The 26,190-nt window shown below is 36.0% G+C and overlaps 1 protein-coding gene across 1 annotated transcript in view; it reads left to right on the top strand.

Moving 5' to 3' along the window:
• LOC138711451 (fork head domain-containing protein crocodile-like) overlaps positions 1–26,190 on the top strand; it is a 259,199-nt gene that overhangs the window by 164,856 nt on the left and 68,153 nt on the right. The window contains exon 2 of the mRNA XM_069842720.1: positions 22,844–23,123. The gene's annotated coding sequence lies outside the window, so the exon portion shown is untranslated. The remainder of the gene's footprint in view (positions 1–22,843; positions 23,124–26,190) is intronic.

Raw genomic sequence — 26,190 nt, 5'->3', positions numbered from 1 at the left:
AACTGAATAAGGTTTAAAAAACTGTCATCTTTTTAATCAATTTAAAAGTAAAACATTTACGATGTATTGTGTGTAAGCTAGTCATCTATATTAATTTAGTATTTCCTTTCATCCCCTAATGATTTAGCTTAAGATTTATTCTTATTTGTAACATTGTTCGTACGTTATTTTTTTTTTAAATTAAGTAGTCTAAGTTTTCAAATTGTACTGCCTGAAGTTATACAGTATCTATCATCCTTATTCTTACATACCTAATTTAAACTAATAAGACAACATTACGTACAAAATAATTATACTCGTATACTAATAGTAGTGTACCATGCTTTAAAACCATTTTTAGAACGTTAATTTACAACCAGTTTTTATTTCAAGCTCTAATTAACAAAAATATTAATAAACACATTACTTTGAAAGTAAAACTGTATGTCATTTATATTCGTACGCTTGAGTAATTTTGACTTATTCGGGGGTGCCGTGCCTTAATGGTAACAGCGAGTGTGCATTACCGCGTGCTCTAGGGTTTGTTTTGCTTCAGCAGTCAGTTCTGTTCAAAATGGGCAACTCGAAGGAACTCCGTGCCGAGCTGAAGAAGACGATAGTTAGACTGGCTCTTAAAGGCTATTCTTTACGGACAATAGGCAATATAGTAAACAAAAGTCATTCCACGATACAATACGTGGTTAATAAATTCAAATACCGTGAATTTACTGCAAATCAGAAGAGAAAACCAAAAGAAAAAATACTAAATGAGAGGGGAAAAAGATTTAAAATAAGACAGATAAAATCAAATCCACGGTTAAGTGTGCCGAAACCACGTTCTCTCATGACAAAAACCACAAGGAAGACTGTTAGTGAAACAACGGTGCGACGTGTCCTATATAAATATGGATTTCATGGTAGAAGGATAAGAAAAAGGTCCTTTGTAAGTAGAAAAAATCGAGCTTTAAGAATTAAATTGCCTAAAGTTCATGTAAATTAGGAGCAAGAATTTTGGGACAGTGATGAGACCAAGATTAATCTTTTCGGATCCGATGGTGCCCACAGAGTGTGGGAAAAAAAGAATGAGGCCGATAAAGTGGATAACAATCTTCCCACTGTGAAACATGGAGGTGGCGTCATAATGATTTTGTGCTATAAGTCCTCGAAAGGCGTGAGTAACATCGACTTAATTGATGCAATTATGGACAATGTGGTCTATAACAACATCTTGAAAAATAACGTCAAGGAAAGTGCAATAAAATGGATTTGCCGTCTGTCTACATTTTCCAACAAGACAACGACAACGAACATACGGCCGAAATGAACAAACACTGGTTGATATGGAACGTCCCGAAACAACTCCATACTCCTCCTCAATCACCCGATCTGAATCCCATCGAGCATTTGTGGTCCAAACTTAAGGAAAATATACATAAAAATACAATTTCGTCCAAAGAACACCTCAAAACTGTTGTGTTGGAAGAATGGCGAAATTTCACTCCGCAGCAATGTAAAACGTTTGTAAATTCCATGCAGAGAAGGTGTCAGGCAGTGATCAAAGCCAGAGGATATGCAACTAGGTATTAGAACGTAATTGTTTATGTTATTTATGTATAGTTATTTAATTTTGTTACTAACTGTACGAATACAAATGACAGATAGAGAAATTATATATTTTGTTAAATTTCGTTTATTTACGTGTTTATGGTTGGCTATATATGGAATTTACTTTTTGTTTTTTTGTATTCATAATGCTAATGAACAAAATTTTCAAAGAGAAATGTAATACTTGCATTTCACGTGTCTTTTATCACCAAAGTTGTTGCATATTTTCACCTGTAGGAATAAGACTGATAGATATTGTATTACTAGCGTCTGTGCTGTGTATCATATAGCTAATCGATTTAATATTACAAACTTCTTACATGGTAGGCCCTACTATTACTTTGTACCTCAGCTTGATTTATGGCATTAATTTCACCCTAATAAATAATTATAAGGCTACTAATTACATATTTTTTTCAAAATTATTGTGTATATAGCCTATTATTACTACCGCATGTGGGATCATTAGATATGTTTTGGTACTGACAACAAGACAAGCTAAATATTGTTGCATGATAAAGGTTAATTAAGATTTAATAATGTTCTCATAATATTGTTCAAATTTGATCTACAGAGAATCCTAATGACAATATAATAATATTATTATTATTATTATTATTATTATTATTATTATTATCCTCATCTTCATCATACATGAAGTTTGTTATTTGCTGTGGTATTTACGTTTACAAACTGTAGCAGCATACACAAGTAATTAACCAAGTTCTGACAACATTTTACCAGCTCTATTATTATCAACAGTAATCTCACTAGAGGTTTATGATTTATCTAGACTATTACACTTTTACTAAGTCATACTACTTTTTACCAATAAAACGGTACGAAAAGACGTCTTTCAACCAATCATGGCTGCTTATCGTACAATTTTATCGCTTCTGTAGCATTTTTTTTAATTTTATCGCTTCCCTAGCATTGGTTTGTTTTTATGACTGCCTTATTATTTGCTTCTTTATTTAGCAACATTTCAAACTGTAAATTCTTTACGGTATTATAAAACATGCTTTGCGATCGTAATTTGTTTCCCGCATAGATAGTCGACTGAAAATGGCGGCTAAGTTCAAACATTTTGGCAAAGGTAACATTAATGAAATAAAATATTAGTAAGTCCATTAATATCTATTTTATTTATTTTTATTTTAATAAAAAAACATATTTTCAGACTTATGTTTTACCACTTTTTGACAATTTAAGTATGATTTCCAACAATTATTCTCAACCTCACCAACATTTTAGACCTTTCCGATATTAACCCTTATATACAATCATTGTATTGCCTTGATTTTATAACACGCAATAATAATTATTGTACGGTATACAAAACACGGAACGTGCCTGTTTAGGCGTGTGTCAAATTCGCTTCCGCTGCTTGTACTTGAAACGCCAACTACATTTTGACCGGCGTCTTATGTTCACCTCAGACTAATACAAATAGTCTACAGATGTCACGGCCCTAGTAATTAGATTCTAGGTTGGGCAAATAGTTCGTAACTTACAAGGCATATAGGCTTAATTGCACAAATAAAGCGATTTGAAGCTGTCAATAGTGACAACTTGAGTGGTGCAAATTCATATGTAGAGATAGTATCATGGCTATCCTTGATAAATTAATTCCTTAAGCATGTTCTGTGGACCTCTGGAAAAAGAACTAAAGAAGAAACTAGTGAAGTGCTTTGTGTGGAGTTTGACGTTGTACACTGGTGGCCATAATTCTGGAAACTTCTAGTTTTTGTACTGAATTATTATAACATTTGTAATAATTCACAGATTTATACAATTGAAAATGTTATTTGTGACTGACCCGTTACTTACGGGGTTATGATAAAGGTATTATATTGAATCCTGAATATTTTAACAATAAATAATCTTTACTAAGTGAGAAATTATGTTCTTGTCGTGTAAGATCTAAATATTAATTTCAGATTTCATTATAATTTCCCATTATTTACTGTGATAAAAGCTGGTCCATTGTTGAGTTTAAGATTATTGTTGATCAGTAGAAGCATTGTTGAGTACTGGTAGCATAAAGTAAGGACATTATTAATTTGTTTCTATCATTAGTCAGACTTAAGGTTTCCTTAGGTGAACATATGATTGCTTTACAACAAACTTTATTGATTTTTTTATCACAATGGCTCCACGAAAGGACTGAACACTTTCTAGGGCAGTCATACTTCGACAAGAAGGCTACACAATCAAGAAATTTGCAAGAAAATTTGGTAATGGTGCTACATTGTCTGGCGTTCAGAAGGTATGGCAGAGGTACAAATCCACAGAATCTTGTAAAACAACACCTAGGACTGCTGGAAAACCTAAAGTGAGTCCAAGAGATGTGAGGTAGATTTGTCGATTAGCATTGAAATATCGAAGGGAAATCTTCTAAAGAGAAATAGAAATCTTCTAAAGAGAAATAGGAAGTTCACAGAACGAAATCTTAAGTCAGACTAATGATAGAAACAAATTAATAATGTCCATACTTTATGCTACCAGTGCTCAACAATGCTTCTACCGATCAACAATAATCTTAAAATCAACAATGGACTAGTTTTTATTACAGTAAATATTGGGAAATTATAATGAAATCTGACATTAATATTTAGATCTTAAACGACAAGAACATAATTTCCCATATAATAATGATATTTATTGTTAAAATATTCAGGATTTAATATAATACCTTTATTATAACCCCATAATTAACGAATCATTCACGAGTAACATTTTCAATTGTATAAATCTGTGAATCAATGCAGATGTTACAATAATTCAGTACAAAAACAAAAAGTTTCCAGAATTATGGCCACCAGTGTATAGGGCAGAAATATAGGCATTACGACGAAGTAAAGAGAAGCGACTCTCATTTAAATGTGGATAAGGAGAAGGATGGAGCGTGTGAAATGGACAGACAGAATAAGAACTGAAGCTGTGTTTGAAAGAGTGGGTGAAGAAAGAACTAAGCTGAAACTGATCAGAAAAAGGAACTGGCTGGGTCACGGGCTGAGAACAAACCTCCTACTAAAGGATGCACTGGAAGGAATGGTGAACGGCAGAAAAGTTCGGGGCAGCAGAAGGTATCAGATGACAGATGACATTAAGATAAGGGAAACTTCCCAATAGCGGACACCGCCGGCGAAAAATTAGATGTCCGTTATTGAGAAGTGTCCGCTATTTAGGAAATCGTTAGTATGTATACAGTACATTAAAATTTCTCATATATATTCAACATTATATTTTAAAGTACAGTACAGTAGACAGTGAGATTGTGAGATTATTTACAGCATTCATCCAGAGAGAAATCGTACCAGTAAATGTTTTGTAAATGAAATAAACATCAGTCACTGTACCACTTTACCTTACACAAAGAAATCTAGAATTGCATTCTCAGTGTATGATTTTAAAATAACATCCTTGTTTTTTCAAAATTTCACTAACCTGAGTTTTTCTCACATTAAACTTTGTGGCCAGCTCACGAACACTTAATTTCTCCTTCTCACTATGCTTTACAATATTCACTTTCTCTTTTACTGACAAACGTTTACGTTTTTGTGACCTTTTTAATGTGACTGTACTTCCGAACACTCAAACTAAGAAAGTACGGAAGTACAAGAACGTTCAAGTGCACGATAATAATTGTTGCAAAGAATTCCGTTAGAATTCCGTTTAATTTACGACAGTCTTTTTTCTTTTTTTCTTTCACGCTGTCCGCTATTTGGAAGTTATAATTGTTGTTGGAGATACATTTCAGTGTCCGCGTCCGTTATTGAGAATGTCCGCTATTTGGAAGAATTTTATCATAAGGGCCAATGTTATTTTGCAGGGGAATTTTAAAATGTCCGCTATTGAGAGGAGTCCGCTATTGGGAAGTGTCCGTTAAGGGAAGTTTCACTGTATATGGATCATATGTGGAGACAAAGAAAAAGGCAGAAAAGAGGAAATATTTGAGAACGTTGGGTTTGCAGTGAAAGACCTGACCTTGGGTAGAAAACTATGTATGAATAAACTTAGCTTAGGAACAAAAACGTACGTATTTACGTCAATAATAAAATTATATAAAGGAACCATTGGGTCCACTGCAACGATTTCTTTTACAGAAGACAGGTGGTAGGCCTAACTCTGTAGTGTCGGAATACATTTGACCGACGAATACGTAATAATAGATTATTATTTTAATGCCATATAACAGCCCAAAGATTTGTCCACATAACTTTCTGGACCCAGTAGTCCTATGATTTTTAAAGCGTTTTTCCTTAGAAACTTGCTCCGTCTTCCCCTATTACAAAAGAAAGACTGTAAATCTGCAAAGCAAAACAGAAGGTGTGGAGAAAGTGATGCGATGTCTTGGTACGAAGCGCTCCTGGAGGAATATTTGGCGAACGTTGTTGAAGCCAAGGAAAAAGCGCTCCGCAGCTGGTAGGGTGAGGGGAGGCACGAGGAGCGGGGGTGCATGGGAACGCCACCAACTGGCGCACTCCCTCCGCACCTCCAGTGCCGGAATGAAAATTGTATGAGATTGCCTGTGGGGCCCAGGGTCGAGAGAGAGACAGACAGACAGACAAGAGGGATTCTTCCTTCCAGTGCAAGTCACAAAGGGACACGAGTTAAATGGCGGAAGCGAACAAGAAGATTTCTAGCGATTCGCAGCTTCCATTTCCTGCTTTAATGGTAAGCAAGACGCGCAGAATCTCCAGGCAGAAACGTCAAACTTCGAGCATTTTAAATACGTGCAAAATATTCGTGTGGTTAGCGCTGCATTGACATATCGTCACGTTTCTTCTATCTTCTTCCTTTATCATTTTCTTCTTTTCTATTTCATTCCCTTTCCTCTTTCAAAATTTATTCATTCATAGTGCTCTGCTCAATGGCAGGTCTTTCACTGCAAACTAGAGTTGGTTCGATTCGTGAACGAATCGCTCATTCGAACGACTAATAATAAAGAATCGTAAGAATCGATTCGTGGTATCAACGAATCGTCGTCCAAAAGAATCGTAAGGAATCGTCGTTCAAAAGAATAGCAACGAAATCGGCATGGTATCGCAACCCGCGATTCTACAGGGATATCATTTTATTTTTACTTGCATTTTTATTGTACCTGCATTTCTGAATGTACTTCACTCCCACCCCTTCACTAATGTCCTTGCTCCCGTCAGACACACAAACTTACGGCCGCTGTTACATTCGAAGTCTTCAAGCAGTGAAGTAATCACTGCAGTGTATAGTGTGTTTCAGAAATATGGTTGCGTTTTCTATAGAAGAAAGAACCTATATTAATAATATCGTACTAAAAATTATATTGAAGGAACGATAAATTCAATTTCAGAGAATATGCTTCAAAATGTTTTTAATAATATGCGTAAAGAATTGAAGCCTGCATTGTAATGAACGGCAACCATTCTCAGCAACTTGTTTAAAAATTCAGATTAGCTTTTTTTGAATTGAGGTGGCTACAAGCAAAGGAATGCTAGTGACATTTGTAATAACCAAAGCTCGGAACTTGGAGACTTGTGTCTTTGAATTGGCTAAGCGACCGGACTTAAATGTCAACAAACTCCCGCTTCCAGCACGGAGGTACTGCCAGGTCTGCTATAAAGGTGGTCTCTGGCGGGAACAACATATTGATAGTATTACGACAGGTTGAAACACGTAATTTTATAGCATATAGGGCATACTGTATAATAAGAATAAACATGAGAAATATATCAAATTTACTGTTCTGCTCTGTACATTTCATTACAGTGTATGACTACGTACATTCGAAGATTTTCGAACCCATAACTTCTTCGGCTATTAGTTAAACATGATTTGAAACGAGAAAAACGTATTTCCACGTCACATGAAGTGACATGAATGTTTTCACTGTCACTGTTTTCTGTTCGATTTTCAGCAGTTGCTAGCTGATCTCTTATCTGAGAAATATAACTACATCCTAATTTTTTCTCGAAAATAGTTTTCAATTTGTGTGTCACTACTAGGCCAGGACTCTCTTCGACTTGATTCATGGCTATGGACAAATTTTCTACCAATTTAAGGGACTGCAATGTCTTTCTATGGAGCCCGTTTCCAGCCTCTAGTTTGTGTGTGGTACAACTTACAAAATATAAACTCTCCATTCGAAGAAAGTAATGTATTTCCTCCGAATTCCTCCACGAAATTCTGTACCTAAAATTTAAAAAACATATTTTCAAATTTCTATAATACCCATTCCTCAAACAGACCGTTTACCTGTAATTCTCTGAATGCCATTGGTTTCTTCCTCCGTCTTCCTGGCATTCGATGTGACCACTTTCTTAGCACATAAGACTGTCCCTGAACACTTGCAGGGCGAGTTTTGTGTACGTTGTACCTATAACCTTACTCATGCGCACGACACATAAGTCCCCAAGTTCCGAGCCTTGGTAATAACATGAGTTAAGTGCATCCAGTGTAAGCTAAAGTATCTAAAATTTTAGTGGCAAAGGGATATTTTAATCGCATCACACATTAAAATTTAAATAAAAATTTCACCGGTTTTACGAAAGCTTAAATATGTAAACCCCATTTTCTCAAAAGTAATAAGTGTACTTACAGCCCTTTACTTATGACCCCCTCAATTTAAATGCACTCTCTATATTGTATGTTAACATCAATAATTAATATGCTAAATAAAGTAGACATTACATAACGAACATAGCCGCCTAAAAAGTTGAGTTTTTGAAAAAAAAATGTTACTACTCTGCTGTATTTTGATAAATTCCGTAAAAGTGATGATCAAACTGAAAATCGTAATATCGTATTTCCCTACAACATAAATGGATACACTACTTTTCTCTCCTCCTATAGCTAGTAAAATGATTTGTTTACATATTGCACTAGTAACATCAAACTCCTGTAATGGAAGGGGGAAACAGTGTTTCCGAGTATAGCCAGGTTAATGTTAAAAATGTTGGTAAAAATAAAGTGATGTCCCTGTATTTACCTGTTTGATGTAACCTGTCAACGGACATATCCGAACAGTGCCGAATGCTTCCGAACGAGAGTGAAATCAAAATACTGCACTTAAGTGTGAGAAATAATGAACACGAACCTGAAATTTACATGGTTAAATAGATATGTAATGCAAAAAATATGCTTGATAATAAGGTTCTGTTGATAAATTATAATTAAGAAGCACCGACTTGAATAATTTTGTAGACTAATGGAGGTCATGATGAATGGTTACAGCCAATGAGAAAGAAACAATCCAATGTCTCGCCTCTTATGCCATCTATGCGAGAGATGTAGAACGTTTTTTTTTCTACCCGTGGTTTGCAAAGGAAAGTGTCCTGTAAGTCGTTCGTTGACGAATCGTGGGAATCGCAGACTAGGAAGAATCGTGAACTCGTTGACGATTCAAAAGAATAGTTGGAATCGCAGACTGGAAGAATCGTGAACGAATCGTTAGAATCGATTCGTAATGTATGATTGAATCGTTGGAATCGACTTCTGAAAAAGAATCGTGTTGCCCAACTCTACTGCAAACCGAGCTTTCTCCAGTCTTTCCTGTTTTCTGCCTTCCTCTTTGTCTCTTCATATGATCCATATATCTTAATGTCGTCTAAAGTGAGAGTCACATAAGAACAGTTCCTAACCAGCAAATATTGCCGTCTTGTCAGTGTTGCCAACTGATACCAGATATCACACAATCCTACGTACTAAATGCCTTATTTACTTACCGTACTTTATGTTGGAAGGTTATTCTAAATAATTCAATAATTTGTAACATATTTTCGTACACAAACTATATGGGAAAGGAATCAACATGTCAAGTATTTTGTCTGGCAATACGAAACTCATTGGTTTGACTAAACAATTGAATCACGAAACCTAACCTAAAAATGTATTTTGTTTGATCACATGAAATTATTAGTACTGACTCCGAAAACTTACCTGACTATAGTTTTGAATTATAACCACAACACAACACATAAAATAACTATTATGTACTGATATTAATTAATTATTAGTATGTTTAAATTTCACTAGCTTCCAGTAACCGGCTCAGAAAACTAGTACAATTTTAATTTCATGGAACTCCAGTATCGACAAATATTGTCGATATTTGTCTCAGCTGCCAATATACCAGTTACAAAATCACCACAATTTGTAGTATTTGTCAGTATCGAAATTCGGAACGAAGTTGGCAAAACAAAATTCAACCTGCAAACTAGAAAATCACCACAATTCACTAGCATATGTAGTAATGGGGGAAAAATGGTTAGGTTTCACCCTTAGGATATGAAGTAAGCTGACCCGGACTATATCTTCCGATATCTTCTTCTATCCCAAACTCTCCTCCCGTTCACCATTCCTTCCAGTGCATCCTTCAGTAGGCAGTTTCTTCTTAGCCAGTGACCCAACCAATTCCATTTTCTCTTCCTGATCAGTTTTTTACTTGGTTATTTAACGACGCTGTATCAACTACGATATGATATTTGGTGAGATGAGGCCGAGGATTCGCCACAGATTACCTGACATTTGCTTTACGGTTGGGAAAACCCAAACAGGTAATCATCCCAGGCGAGAATCGAACCCGCGCCCGAGCGCAGCTCCCATCTACGTCTCGGCCTCCCCAAAGGTATTTTTCCCTCCGGCCTCCCGACTAACACTCTATATGCATTTCTGGATTCGCCCATACGTGCTACATGCCCTGCCCATCTCAAACGTCTGGATTTAATGTTCCTAATTATGTCAGGTGAAAAATACAATGTATGCAGCTCTGCGTTGTGTAACTTTTTCCATTATCCTGTAACTTCTTCCCTCTTAGCCCCAAATATTTTCCTAAGAACCTTATTCTCAAATACCCTTAACCTATGTTCCTCTCTCAAAGTGACAGTCTAAGATTCACAACCATACAGAACAACCGGTAATATAACTGTTTTATAAATTCCAATTTCCAGATTTTTTGACAGCAGACTAGATGCCAAAAGCTTCTCAACCGAATAATAACACGCATTTCCCATATTTATTCTGCGTTTCATTTCCTCCCGAGTATCATTTATATTTGTTATTGTTGCTCCAAAATATTTGAATTTTTCCACCTCTTCGAAGGATATATCTTCAATTTTTATATTTCCATTTCGTACAATATTCTGGTCACGAGACATAATCATATACTTAGTCTTTTCTGGATTTACTTCCAACCCTATCGCTAACAGAATGGATTTAAAGAACTCAATTAGCCTACGCGTTATCTTGTGTATCTGTGCTCTGGATCTCTGATTACGCGCATTTTCTTGTATATGGGACTTTGAATATTCCAATGGTGCAATCTTTCTTTGCGTAATTGTACACAAATTATTAAAATAGGTAGGCCTACTAATAAATAAGGGATATACGCTGCCATATCCCAGGGAGAAATTTTCAACGCTGCCCTTTTAGCAGACCAGCGTTTCTGGATCCGATCTGTAGCGTTGACTGGATTAACAGTTGGGGTTTGAAGATCGGAGCAAGAGATTTTCCTTCTTGGGAATATCTGTTTCCCTAATTGTTTTAAAATTAATCTCTTTAAAATTCATTATACACCACTATTCCTGTGGCACGGCCTAATGACACACAAGCTACTCTCTCCTTTTCAAGCTGTTCTGGTCATTAACGGCATCCGTCCGCAAGCATCCCTGAAGTAGAACGTTGAAGTTCGGCGAGAGTTAAGGCTCGTGCACAATAAACCGGGAGCTGAAACGACAACGAGAACGAGAATGGAAATATTTAAAAAATAGCCTAAATGTATTTGAATGTGAACATACACAATTAACTATTGTGAACGCTCACATTTAAACACACTTATTTTAACATTATTTCCGTTCTCGTTCTCGTCGTTTCAGCCCCCGGTTCATTGTGAATCAGCCTTTATATCAGTATTGCGCTAGAACCTCGTCATGGTTCACCCTGTGTATTCTGCCTCCAAGCTGAAGGAACTGAATAATGTCCCCTTCCCTGCATTGTGTTATGTCAGTCCCCAAATAAGATGGGAATGTTATTTTAGAGAAGAATATTGTATGATAGCGGGCGTCAGAGCCTTTTTAGTCAGTGTTGGGTTGGGAGAGGGAAGCACTGGGATCAAACCCACTGCTTAGCTTCGAAACGAAACCCTCATCAATGCTGGAGAGTCATTTCATTACTTCAATAAAGTAACACAAAGTTCTGTCGGTAGAACATTCGCTAAACAAAATATCGCTATCATCAATTTCTGCGACGCTAAATAACCTAGCAGATGATACAGTGTCGTTAAATAACCAACTAAAAATATTCGTATTTTGACCCGAATCATTCATAACAATCCACCGTAAAAGTATTTGGTCCACGAAACCCAAATTAGAGCACCGATGCAACTTATATAGGCCTACTACCTAAATTTGAACGTCTCATCAGAAAGAAGGGAAATCTGTTCGAATACTAGGAAATTGCATAATCGTCATTCCTTGAGATAAAATCCATTAATTCGGATGAAAAATTAAAGCATTAAAACTTCATCCTGTCAGGAAAGTTAATAGCATTTGTATAAATAACAGAAGCTTCTTCTTAAGTAAATCAGAATTACTTGATATTTGACAGCATTTCACCGTGTTCACGCATCTGCCAGACAGTTCCAGATTTGTTCAATTTAACGAAAAATAAACTGCAGCTTATATTCAGTAACACCAACTCGTTTGTCATTGCGTATACGTATAGGAACAAAAGTCGGAATTGCATCATGGATAAGCATCCATCGAGGGTGTTCAAATATACTACTATTCATACAGTGGCGGCTCGTCCATAAAAGCTGCAGGGTTCCACTACTCCATGAAATTCTAGAGGAAAGCTTAAATAGGTACTGTAATTGTACATCTTTATTACATAATTTTAACACTATATCACTTAGGAATATATTTATGATAATCATTTTTATGTGGTAAATACAATAGGAATATGCGTTACAAGAGCGGTATGTTGAAGTTTTCATGTTCGAGGAAAAGTTTGAAAGAGCGAAAGGTAGTTGAGCTTTTTTAATTTCCGAGAATTGAAAGAAAACATACCGCTCGCGTATCGTACATTATTTTGTGCGAAGATCGTTTATTACATACCTGAAAGAGGAATTTCTAATTAGTTGCAATGAAATCTCCATCTTGGTTTCTGTTCAATGACGGCAAATTTGCAAAACAAAAATATCTATCTTCAACATTGTTGCTTTAAAATGTTTTCTGTGTTTACTATACTCCAGCAGGCCGTGATATACGTCTGTCTTTCCACCCCCCCCCCCAGTCTATGATGAGTCTGGAATCTTGTTGATTTTCTCACGGCTTCCTTAATGTTACTTGCATCAGGAATGCAGTAACTTTAGTGGAGTTGTAGAGTTTACTTAATTTTTGCAAATATTTAAAAACAATAATTAACAGTGCAATTTAGGTGAAATTGCAGTGGTAAGTTTCCAATTTATAATTATTACTATATTGAACGTCTCCAAAAATAATATGTTAAAAGCCTAAAGCAGTAAAATCAATATGTCACTATTGTTATGTGTGTTAGGTTGGGAATACTGAATGTGGAATTTTAGACTTTCCGCGGATTGGTTTTGTGCGGAAACCAAGCAAATACGCACGATCTCGCACAAACTAAGTTTATAAATAGCTTTACCTATAGTTGACTAGTTTCAGCTTAGTGGTAGCCATCTCCAGAACTAAGGAGATATATATATCGATAATTTAATTGATCGAAACGCTACTTCCGTTGACCTTTTTTGTGGCTTTGCATATTCTTATATTTAGGGTATCTGTTCACAATTGCACAAAATAAACTGTATTTTCATCCTACAATCAATTGATAACAAAAAAAAAAAAAAAAAAAAAATACAGGTTGCCAGGCGACGATAGAAAACAAAAGATGCGAAAACAAACGAATGAGGTATATAGGCTAAACAATTGAATGCTCTTTCATATTTAAGTATAAATATATAGGAATGCCATTTGAAATTTCAAAGTGGAGGAGGCTGGGGGTGGGAATTTAGCCTGCTTTCAGATTTCCCCCTCAATATCTAAACTGACGTGTTTTTTTGCTTAAATTGAATTCAATTTAAATAATTATTTAGTCTCGGGAAGTTTTGAGATGAAAGCCCTGTATAAAAATCCATAGAAATTCTACAATATCTCAAAATCCTTATGTGATACAGCAATTTCGAAGGCCGTTTCGGATTCTACAACCAGAAGTTGATATGAAACGGTTGGCCTATATCACACACCAGATGCAAAATGACTGTTAACCAGTGATTAAAAAGTCAGCAACTTCCGTTAACCTCGTTGATGAAATTGAGTGTAAGGAATTTAAAATTTCTTTCAACTGAAATATGCCCGGCAGGGATCTGAACCCCGGAGTTGCAGCATTAGTTTACACGGCCTGGGAACTGGCATTCTTTCCTCAGGTTTGTTAATTACGCCAGTGTTTGTAGTCCAGCGACGCTGTCCTTAGCGAAATTACACCAGTGTTTACGTAGCTGTGAAGTCAACCAAACGGGCTGTAATTTGCCGTCAGTTAATGTATTCTGAGCCAAGGCGCGAAGAGCAAATATTATCTCTGCATACCTCTGTTTCCATTAGATTCACAAAGCCTAATTACATGCGATATGTCTGGGAGGCGCCGGGGACCCTGTGGTGGGAAAATAACAACACTGCAGATGGGACACCGATTCATTATGCTATTAATTAGAGTTACACCCGAGGGGGGCCTTGACAAACCAATTAACAGTGCAGGTAATTCAGTAAGGGTGCGATGCAGCTGGAACTTGGTCGCGTTACAAGAAAATGCAGCCAAATACAGTACAAACGTACACTTAGACCCTTTACTGCAAAGGGATAACCTTAAACGGTACTTTAACAATGCTAAATTATTTATAAATTGCTATTTTGTTATCGTGGTTATACAAATGCGTGACTAAGGACAAAGGCCCGCTCACACTTACAAGCAAACATTCTCATGGGGGCAGATATAATAGTAATATGCGTTACAAGAGCGGTATGTTGACGTTTTCATGGTCGAGGAAAAGATTGAAAAAGCGAAACGTAGTTGAGCTTTTTTAATTTCCGAGAACATGAAAACAAACATACCGCTCGTGTATCGTACATTATTTTGTGCGAAGATCGTTTAGTACATACCTGAAAGAGGAATTTCTAATTAGTTGCAATCAAATCTTCATGTTGGTTTCTGTTTAATGACGGCAACTTCGCAACACCAAAATATCTTTCTTCAACATTGTTGCTATAAAATGTTTTCTGTGTTTACTATACTCCAGCAGGCCGTGATAGACGTCTGTCTTTTTTTTTTCCTCCCAGTCTATAAATGCGAACTTAAAACAAACGGCAAGGTTATGTAATGATTTATTTTTCATTCTAATATTTTAACAATATTATTTAGACGGCCTCCAGATATGGAGGGTAGCTGCGAATATATTGAATAAGCAGTCGTGGACAGCCGATAAGGGGTGGTCCTCCAGCTTGGGGGTTGGGCGAAGGGCTAACAACCCACCACCGTAAAAAACAGCTTGTTACGTATCCCTATAATAAGAGATGGGAGGATAATATTAAAATGGATTTGAGGGAGGTGGGGTATGATGATAGAGACTGGATTAATCTTGCACAGGATAGGGACCGCTGGCGGGCAATGAACCTTCGGGTTCCTTAAAAGCCATTTGTAAGTAAGTAAGTAAGTAAGTAAGTAAGTAAGTATTTATATAACATATTGCAGTAATAACATCGGCATCTGGAATCTTGTTGATTTTTTCACGGCTTCCTTAATGTTACTTGTATCAGGAATGCAATAAGTTTCGTGGAGTAGTAGACTTTACTTAATTTTTGCAAATATTTAGAAACAATAATTAACATTGCAATTTAGGTGAAATTGCAGTGGTAAGTTTCCAATTTATAATTATTACTATGTTAAACGTCTCTAAAAATAATATGTTAAAAGCCTAAAGCAGTAAAATGAATGTCGCGCTTAAGCGGTAAGAAGAGGGAAATTGTTATGTGTGTTACGTTGGGAATACTGAATGTGGTATTTAACACTTACCGCGTATTGGTTCTGTGCGGAAAACAAGCAAATACGCACGATCTCGCACAAAAGTTATTTTTTTCCTTCAAGCAGCTGGCTACGGACTGGAAGGTCCGGGGTTCGATCCCAGGTGGTGACAGGATTTTTTCTCGTTGCCAAACTTTCAGAACGGCCCCGAGGTTCACTCAGCCTCCTATAAAATTGAGTACCGGGTCTTTCCCGGGGGTAAAAGGCGGTCAGAGCGTGGTGCCGACCACACCACCTCATTCTAGTGCCGAGGTCATGGAAAGCATGGGGCTCTACCTCCATGCCCCCCAAGTGCCTTCATGGCATGTTACGGGGATACCTTTACCTTTACCTTTTACCATGTTAATAATGCCAAAACAAGTGCTTGTACAGGGACATCATTTTATTTTTACTTCAATTTTTATTGTACCTGAGTTTTTTAATGTACTTCACTCCCATTCCCTCTTCTAGTAAACCAAGCGTATACAATCAAAGTCGCCTTACGCTCATAGTAAACACAAACAGTACTGAGTTAGTGAGTAGAGTACGTTCCAGAAATATGTTCGCTTTTAATATTGAATCATATTCTCGCATAGGTACTGTCGTCCGTTTGCCTATGTTACATCCCGGTTTCCCCTACCCGCTTCTGCCCGTCTGTAAAGGCTAGTGGCTGGGCTGTCTTAGCTCTTTTCTGAAAACATTAATTTCTGTTAGGAATTGGACGTCTACGTAATATTATACAACTGTTTAAAATAACGTAAATAAAAGGGCCTCGATAATTAATTAACTGTCACATGATTTTCCTCCTTCCTACGACCCTGCGACAAAACCATCTGGACGGACAGTAAATAGTATGTCTGAGTAGTTTTATCTTTTCGGATCGCGCAGAAGTGAAGATTGAATTTACAGTACGTAAGGTACTCTTTTATATAGTAGGTACAGAATTATTTCAACATGAGTTACTAGTACGAAGGACGAAACTGGTAATTGGGATTAGGTACAATAGTCTATAGTGAGATAATATGCAAAAAAAAAAAAAATAAATAAATAACTGAAGCCTGTATCGAAATGAACGGCCACCATTTTCAAATATGTGTTTAAATATCCATATTATGATTATTTTTCAATTTAACTTCATTTTCTAAATTGTACGCTAATGTGCTGTAGACAGTATAATATACAATGCATAATGAATACGTCCGAATGGATAGCTCAGTTCGTGAGTAAAAACACTTCTTGTTAATACAGTACTGTATTTTGATTGCAGAAAAACCTAATGAAAATTATCAAACTCAAAATCGCGAAATTTCCTAGTTTACGTAAATGGATGAACTACTTTTCTTTCCTCCTCTACCTATTAAAGTGATTTGTTTGTATTTTACGCCAGTATCATCGAACTCCAGTCGGGGAAGGAGGTAGCAAACGGTGTTGATCCAGAAGTATAGCCAAGTTAATATTAAAAATGTTAGTAAAAATAAAATGATGTCCCTGTACAATACAAACGTACCCTTAGACCTTGTACTGCAAAGGGATAACCTTGAACGGTACTTTAACAATGTTAATTATTTACAAATTGCTGTCATTTTATCGTGGTTATAAAAATGTGCGACTAAGGATAAAGGCTCGCTCACACTTACAACCAAACCTTCTCATGGGGGCAGATAAAGTTATTTTTTTTTTCTTCCACCATGTTAACCTCTTCAGTCCTGAATTTATATTTAAAATAAAATTGAAAAAAAAAAATCAGTCACATAATCATTCTGGGGTTCCAAAAATCTCAAATCAAGTCTTCACAGAAAATCAAATTTGGGCAAATTTTGATTCTTGGGGCCCCAAAATTTTAAATTTTAATTTATAATTCTGGTAAGTTATATAAATGTTTCAAAAGTGTTACTCTTCATTTCTGTTAAATTTAATTTTTTCAAAAGTATTCAAGACACTGTAAAAAAAATTAAAAGAAAATTATGTATAGTATACTCTACAACAGAACTGTCCACACCTGTGAAGTAACGGTCAGCGCGTCTGGCCGCGAAACCAGGTGGCCCGGGTTCGAATCCCGGTCGGGACAAGTTACCTGGTTGAGGTTTTTTCCGGGGTTTTCCCTCAACGCAATACGAGCAAATGCTGGGTAACTTTCGGTGCTGGACCCCGGACTCATTTCACCGGCATTATCACCTTCATTTCATTCACACGCTTAATAACCTAGATGTTGATACAGCGTTGTAAAATAACCCAATAAAATAATATAAAACCATGTAATGTAGCCTACTTGGATATAATTACAATAAATTAAAGTGAAAAAAAATCCGAAAAAAGAAAACTCGGCATATTGAATTCGCTATAAAACGACGCAATAGTAATAATTCGCTATTAGAACTCTATTTCGCGATTTGCCGCGGATTGTTTTATCCGTATATTATTAATCAAAATCAATTAATTCGTAAATATTAGTAAAAATCTATTGTATGTCTATTATGTCGTGATTTTCGCGATCTTTATAAATATTCAGACCTGCACATGATGAAAAAGGTTGAAAAACGCTACAATAACGGATAATTCTGAACAAAATACATTAATTTTCCTTCGTTCATATTACTGAAGTGCAATTTTCTGTCTAGCCTATGTATTTCAGCAATAACTTTCACTAAACAAATTACGCTAGAAAAAATGGATATGGCTCATTTAGGCCTATTTTTCAAGAAGGCTTCACGAGAACATACGATCCTACCCGAAACAAATTCTGTTCCAGCTGCGAAATAAATGAAAGAATGGCTGGAAGAATGTGGTATGTCGTTTTTCGTAAGTTTACAGAAGGAGAGTTTGTTCTCGATCATACGGACACCAGCGAAGCTGCAGTAAATTGTCTAGACCTACATACCAGGTTATTTCACTAAAGACTATTAATGCGTTCTTAAATGTGGGAAGAGGTATTTATCAATAAGGATCACATTATCATATAAAATGATTCACAGACCTTCTCTCCTTATTTAAACTCTTCTGGTCACTGGCAGTAGCGTGCAAACGATTCCTGCTGCACCACACAAGGTATGCCAAACACTGACTGATGTAATGACCAGAGCTCTGCAACATACCCCGTTCTTTCACTGTGTCAGCGCCACAATGTATATAGTACCGTCATCTACTGGTACCTTCTACAAATACCACGGAATGTCACGACGCAGAGAAAGCATCATACCGCCCTGATTCATGCAAAAAACTTAGTATAAAAAAAATGTAACATACGAGTAGTCTAACAGGTTCGTCCAGCAATCCATTCAAATATTCTAGCTCAGGAATTCTATTCGATTCGCTTCGGTTCTATTCGACGCGCCGCTTTCTGCTATATTCCATTTAAACACACAGTTAAGAGAAATTCTGTTCGATTTGACTCCACTAAGTGAGAGCGGGTCTTAAGACCAGGGTTTAAGCTAGAAAATAAATAATCGTCACAAAAATACACAAACGTAAAATTATATCCGTGCAAACTGCGAAAAGCTTGTGCAATATTATAAATAATTCTACAGAAAGATAAAATTAATAATAAAGTAGCGAATGGGTTACATCAGCTGTTTGTCTATGCGGATGACGTGAATATGTTAGGAGAAAATCCACAAACGATTAGGGAAAACACGGGAATTTTACTGGAAGCAAGTAAAGAGATAGGTTTGGAAGTAAACCCCGAAAAGACAAAGTATATGATTATGTCTCGTGATGAGAATATTGTACGAAATGGAAATATAAAAATTGGAAATTTATCTTTTGAAGAGGTGGAGAAGTTCAAATATCTTGGAGCAACAGTAACAAATATAAATGATACTCGGGAGGAAATTAAACACAGAATAAATATGGGAAATGCCTGTTATTATTCGATTGAGAAGCTTTTATCATCCAGTCTGCTGTCAAAAAATATGAAAGTTAGAATTTATAAAACAGTTATATTACCGGTTTTTCTATATGGTTGTGAAACTTGGACTCTCACTTTAAGAAAGCAACATAGGTTAAGGGTGTTTGAGAATAAAGTGCTTAGGAAAATATTTGGGGCTAAGAGGGATGAAGTGACAGGAGAATGGAGAAAGTTACACAACACAGAACTGCACGCATTGTATTCTTCACCTGACATAATTAGGAACATTAATCCAGACGTTTGAGATTGGCAGGGCATGTAGCACGTATGGGCGAATCCAGAAATGCATATAGATTGTTAGTTGGGAGACCGGAGGGAAAAAGACCTTTAGGGAGGCCGAGACGTAGATGGGAAGATAATATTAAAATGGATTTGAGGGAGGTGGGATATGATGATAGAGAATGGATTGATCTTGTTCAGGATAGGGGCGGGCTTATGTGAGGGCGGCAATGTACCTCCGGGTTCCTTAAAAGCCAGTAAGTAAGTAAGTAAGTAAGTAAGTAAGTAAGCAAGTAAGTAAGTAAGTACAAGATAGAGTAATGGAGGAAAAGATGTTGAATATTTCCAAACCTCTACTGCTGTACGCTATACCTAATCCCTTAAGGAAATACAAACACACGCTATTATTTACATTTCCCAACAGAAAATTAAACAGCAGGGCTGTAGGGGACAGTTCATATTCTTGTAGAAGTCCAGAACGGTTGCGTATTCAGTTCGTAAATATACAGTTTTGAAATAGTACATACAGAAAAAAAATCGTGTGACGAAACATGGAAATACTTTTGACTATTAATATAACATAATTTGTAAGTTTTAATACGATGAAACGCCATGAGATCGTATTGGCAGCGGTAGCAGGAGGAGGGGGGTTCCTGCCACTGGTCGACCGAAAGAAATATCGGGAACTTTCGCTGGGAAATACTGTATTTTGTCATATCATGAACACGTTAATTTTTTTTTTCCAAAATACTGCCTTACTATTACCTTGTTTATTTTCAGGTTAGTTTTAATTATATCTATGACAATTTATTGCAAAACTGAAACTTATAAAGTTAAGAGCAACATCTCACGCTTTTTTATGCTTTGTACAGGGACATCATTTTAGTTTTACTAACATTTTCAATATTAACCTGGCTATACCTTTGGATTAATGATTAAGACCCGGAAACACTGTTTGCTACCTCCTTCCACGACTGGAGTTCGATGATACTGGCGTAAAATACAAACAGATCACTTTACTAGGTATAGGAGGGAAGAAAAGTAGTTCATCCATTTACGTAAACTAGGAAATATCGCGATTTTGAGTTTGATAATTTTCATTAGGTTTTTGTTTAATCAAAATACAGTACAGTATTAACAATGAGTGTTTTTACTCACGAACTGAGTTATCCATGCGGACATATTCATTATGCAGTGTATATTGTACGTCTACAGCACATTAGCGTACAATACAGAGAATGAAGTTAAAATGAAAAATAATCATAATATGGGTATTTAAACAGATTTTTTAAAATGGTGGCCGTTCATTTCGATACAGGCTTCAGTTCTTTTGTGCCTATTATCGCACTATAGACTATTGCATCTAATTCAAATTGCCAGTTTCGTCCTTCATACTTAGTAACTCATGTTGAAATAATTCTGTACCTACTCTATAAAAGAGTACCTTACGTACTGTAAATTCAGTCTTCACTTCTGCCCGACCCGCACAGATAAAATTACTCAGACATTCTATCTACTGTCCGTCCAAGTAGTTATGTCGCAGGATCGTAGAAAGGGGGGGATCACGTGATAGTTAATTACTTAACTAGGCCCTTTTATTTAAGCTTATTTTAAATAGTTGCATAATATTACGGAGACGTCCAATTAATTCCTAACAGAAATTAATGTTTTCAGAAAAGAGCTAAGACAGCCCAGCCACTAGTCTTTACAGTGGAGCGAGCAGAAGCAGGTGGGGGAAATCGGGATGCGACGTAGGCAAACGGACGACAGTACCTGTGCGAAAATATGATTCAATATTGGAAGTTTTCGTCACTGGAGAACGCGAGCATATTTTTTAAAGGTACTATAATCACTAACTCAGTACTGCGGCCTTGATTCTGTGTGGAGGATAGTTGGAACTTCGTTAGTAGAAGGGGTGGGAGTGAAGTACATTCAAAAACTCAGGTACAATAAAAGTTGAAGTAAACATAATGTGATGTCCCTGTATAATATTCCATAATATAGGGACATCATTTTATTTTTACTTCAATTTTTATTGTACCTGCGTTTCTGAATGTACTAGACTCCCATCCCTTTCACTAATGTCCTTGCTAACGTCAGTCACACAAACTTACTAGCAGTGAAATAAACAGTACAGAGTACAGTGTGTTTCAGAAATATGTTGCATTTGCTATAGAAGAAAAAGCTTATATTATTGAAGTTTATTTTCACACAAGTATGGTGTGTAGCATCTGAATTTATCTGTGTGGACAAGTGAAGATTAGAGTTACCGAAAGTACGGTACCCTATAATATGGTACGGTACTTAACAGCATTATTTAAAGGAGAGTTTTGTTTTACTGTTTGTAGGTATGAAGGACGATGATGGAAACTGCAATTACAATATAACCGAATGTGAACGACAGTTTTTTTTTTCACAATTTCCTCATTATATCATTACGGAATATTTTCGTAGAAATATCATTAATCTGGTAGATAAATTTAGAGCAAGAGAGTGTACAGAAAGGAAGAAAAGTGTAAGATGGCCAACAAAGGTGACAGAAGATGCTAGAGAAAGGATGCAGCGAGGTCGTAATAAGTCGGTCAAGAAGTTAGCTGTAGAAATTAGGGTTTCTTACGGAAGTGCTCACAAAATTCTCAGGAATAAATTAGGTTAGTAATATGCTGAATAAAGTAGACATTACATAATGTATATAACCGCCTGAAGACTTGAGTTTGTGAGAAGAAAATTGTTGCTATTCTACTGTTTTTTGATAAAATACTGTAAAGTAATGACCAAACTGAATATCGTAATATTATATTTCCCTCTAACATAAACGGATATACTACTTTTCTCTTCTCCTATAGCTAGTAAAATGATTTGTTTACATATTGCACTAGTAACACCAAACTCTTGTAATGGAAGGGGGGGTAACAGTGTTTCCGAGTATAGCCAGGTTAATGTTAAAAATGTTAGTAAAAATAAAGTGATGTCCCTGTTTATCTTTACGCTTTGCATGTTATCAGTGGTTGATAAAAGCCATTCAAAACAGTGAAGAAGTAGTTACGCATTTATCAATGTCATTTTTCCGAACTTCTTTTCCAGGGTATGCAGAAGCGGACCGCCCCCTGTGATCCATCACGACGTGGTGCTTACTCGCTTACAAGAGGCGGTAATTCAATTGCTGGCTGTTGGCCGGTGTGGTCGTTGAGTGTTTTAACAAAAGAAAGTGACTTGTACTCGTGATCTGTGTAAGTAGACTCAAGTGTGATATATCTGGACTGCTAGAAGCAGAATACCTGGCATCTGTGCGTGAATTGAACTCAGGACCAAGGTCTCACGATTCCAGCCTCTTCAGATCCGTCCCGTTGTCCGGTGTGCAGCGGTGAGTATTCTGAAGTAATCTATCTGTTGTACTGTGTGAAATACACGACACTAATACAATTCTTCTCTTCCTTTCTTGGCACTATACTATTTCACGGTACTGTGTCATGCCAAACAAACTCTTGTCTTACACAGTAACGTCTCCATACATCGAAGTCTACACCTGTGGCGTAACGGTTAGCGCGTCTGGCCGCGAAACCAAGTGGCCCAGGTTCGATTCTCGGTTGGGGCAAGTTACCTGGTTGAGGTTTTTCCGGGGTTTTCCCTCAACCCATTAAGAGCAATGTTGGGTAACTATCGGTGTTGGACCCCGGACTCATTTCACCGGCATTATCAACTTCATATCATCCGGACGCTATATAACCTAAGATGTTGATAAAGCGTCGTAAAATAACCTACCAAAAATAGATTGAAATCACCAGAAAGCGGGTTAAGGGAATGCAGGAGCTGCCAAATTCTCTACTTTTATTCAATGAATTCTATTCTTAAATTTCTCATTAGACAAGATATTGCAATGTTGCAAAGAAATCTATTTCAAGATTATTAGGGAAGTTCAAGTTTTCAGCCCCTTTCATGTCGAAAAGTGGTTATGGATGATCGGTTATCTGTCTGTCTGTGTACAGCGATTTCTACTAAACTATTGGACGGCTTTTGTTCATAATCATTATCTACGAGTCAATTTATCAGGAAATGAAGTACATGAAATATAATAATTTTAGTACTAGTCTGTCTGTGTACAGCGATTTCTACTAAATTATTGGAAGGATTTTGTTCATATTATGTATCTACGAATCAATTTATCAGGGGATGATGTACATGAAATATAATAATTTTAGTACTAGTCTGTCTGTGTGCAGCGATTTCTACTAAATCATTGGACGGATTTTGTTCATATTGTGTGTCTACGAATCAATTTATCAGGGAATGATGTACATGAAATATAATAATTTTAGTACTAGTCTGTCTGTGTACAGCGATTTCTACTTAACTGTTGGATGGATTTTGTTCACATTCAGTATCTACGAGTCAATTTATCAGGGAATGATGTACATGAAATATAATAATTTTAGTACTAGTCTGTCTGTGTACAGCGATTTCTACTAAACTATTGAACGGATTTTGTTCACATTCAGTATCTACAGATCAATTTATCAGGGAATGATGTACATGAAATATAATAATTTTAGTACTAGTCTGTCTGTGTACAGCGATTTCTAATAAACTATTGGACGAATACAGCGATTTCTACTGAACTATTGGATGGATTTTATTCATATTCAGTATCTACGAGTCAATTTATTAGGGAATGATGTACATGAAATACAGTATAATAATTTTAGTACTAGTCTGTCTGTGTGCAGCGATTTCTACTAAATTATTGGAAGGATTTTGTTCATATTATGTATCTACGAATCAATTTATCAGGGGATGATGTACATGAAATATAATAATTTTAGTACTAGTCTGTCTGTGTGCAGCGATTTCTACTAAATCATTGGACGGATTTTGTTCATATTGTGTGTCTACGAATCAATTTATCAGGGAATGATGTACATGAAATATAATAATTTTAGTACTAGTCTGTCTGTGTACAGCGATTTCTACTTAACTGTTGGATGGATTTTGTTCACATTCAGTATCTACGAGTCAATTTATCAGGGAATGATGTACATGAAATATAATAATTTTAGTACTAGTCTGTCTGTGTACAGCGATTTCTACTAAACTATTGAACGGATTTTGTTCACATTCAGTATCTACAGATCAATTTATCAGGGAATGATGTACATGAAATATAATAATTTTAGTACTAGTCTGTCTGTGTACAGCGATTTCTAATAAACTATTGGACGAATACAGCGATTTCTACTGAACTATTGGATGGATTTTATTCATATTCAGTATCTACGAGTCAATTTATTAGGGAATGATGTACATGAAATACAGTATAATAATTTTAGTACTAGTCTGTCTGTGTACAGCGATTTCTACTTAACTGTTGGACGGATTTTGTTCATATTCAGTATCTACGAGTCAATTTATCAGGGAATGATGTACATGAAATATAATAATTTTAGTACTAGTCTGTCTGTGTACAGCGATTTCTACTAAACTATTGGACGAATACAGCGATTTCTACTAAACTATTGGACGGATTTTGTTCATATTCAGTATCTACGAGTCAATTTATCAGGGAATGATGTACATGAAATATAATAATTTTAGTACTAGTCTGTCTGTGTACAGCGATTTCTACTAAACTATTGGACGGATTTTGTTCATATTCAGTATCTACCAGTCATTTTATCAGGGAATGATGTACATGAAATATAATAATTTTACTACTAATCTGTCTGTGTACAGCGATTTCTACTAAACTATTGGACGGGTTTTATTCATATTTAGCATCTACGAGTCAATTTATCAAGGAATAATGTACATGAAATATAATAATTTTAGTACTAGTCTGTCTGTGTACAGCGATTTCTACTAAACTATTGGACGGATTTTGTTCATATTAAGTATCTACGAGTCAATTTGTCAGGGAATGATGTGCATAAAATATAATAATTTTAGTACTAGTCTGTCTGTGTACAGCGATTTCTACTAAACTATTGGACGGAGTTTGTTCATATTGCGTATCTACAAATCAATTTATCAGTTAATTATGTACATGAAATATAATAATTTTAGTACTAGTCTGTCTGTGTATAGCAATTTCTACTAAACTATTGGACAGATTTTGTTCATATTGCGTATCTACGAATCAATTTATCAGGGAATGATGTACTTGAAATATAATAATTTTAGTACTAGTCTGTCTGCGTACAGCGATTTCCACTAAACTATTGGACGTATTTTCTTCATATTCAGTATCTACGAGTCAATTTTGCCAGGGAATCATGTACATGAAATATAATAATTTATTTTAGTACTAGTCTGTCTGAGTACAGCTATTTTTACTGAACTACTGAACGGATTTTATTCATATTCAGTATCTACGAGTCAATTTATGGGGGAATGATACACAAGAGTTATAATAAATTTCGTACTATTCTGTATGTCTT

Source organism: Periplaneta americana, chromosome 1 (assembly GCF_040183065.1).
Source record: "Periplaneta americana isolate PAMFEO1 chromosome 1, P.americana_PAMFEO1_priV1, whole genome shotgun sequence".
Classification (NCBI taxonomy): Eukaryota; Metazoa; Arthropoda; class Insecta; order Blattodea; family Blattidae; genus Periplaneta; species Periplaneta americana.
Note: the sequence above shows the minus strand (reverse complement) of the source record. Positions and strands in the feature narration are given on the sequence as shown.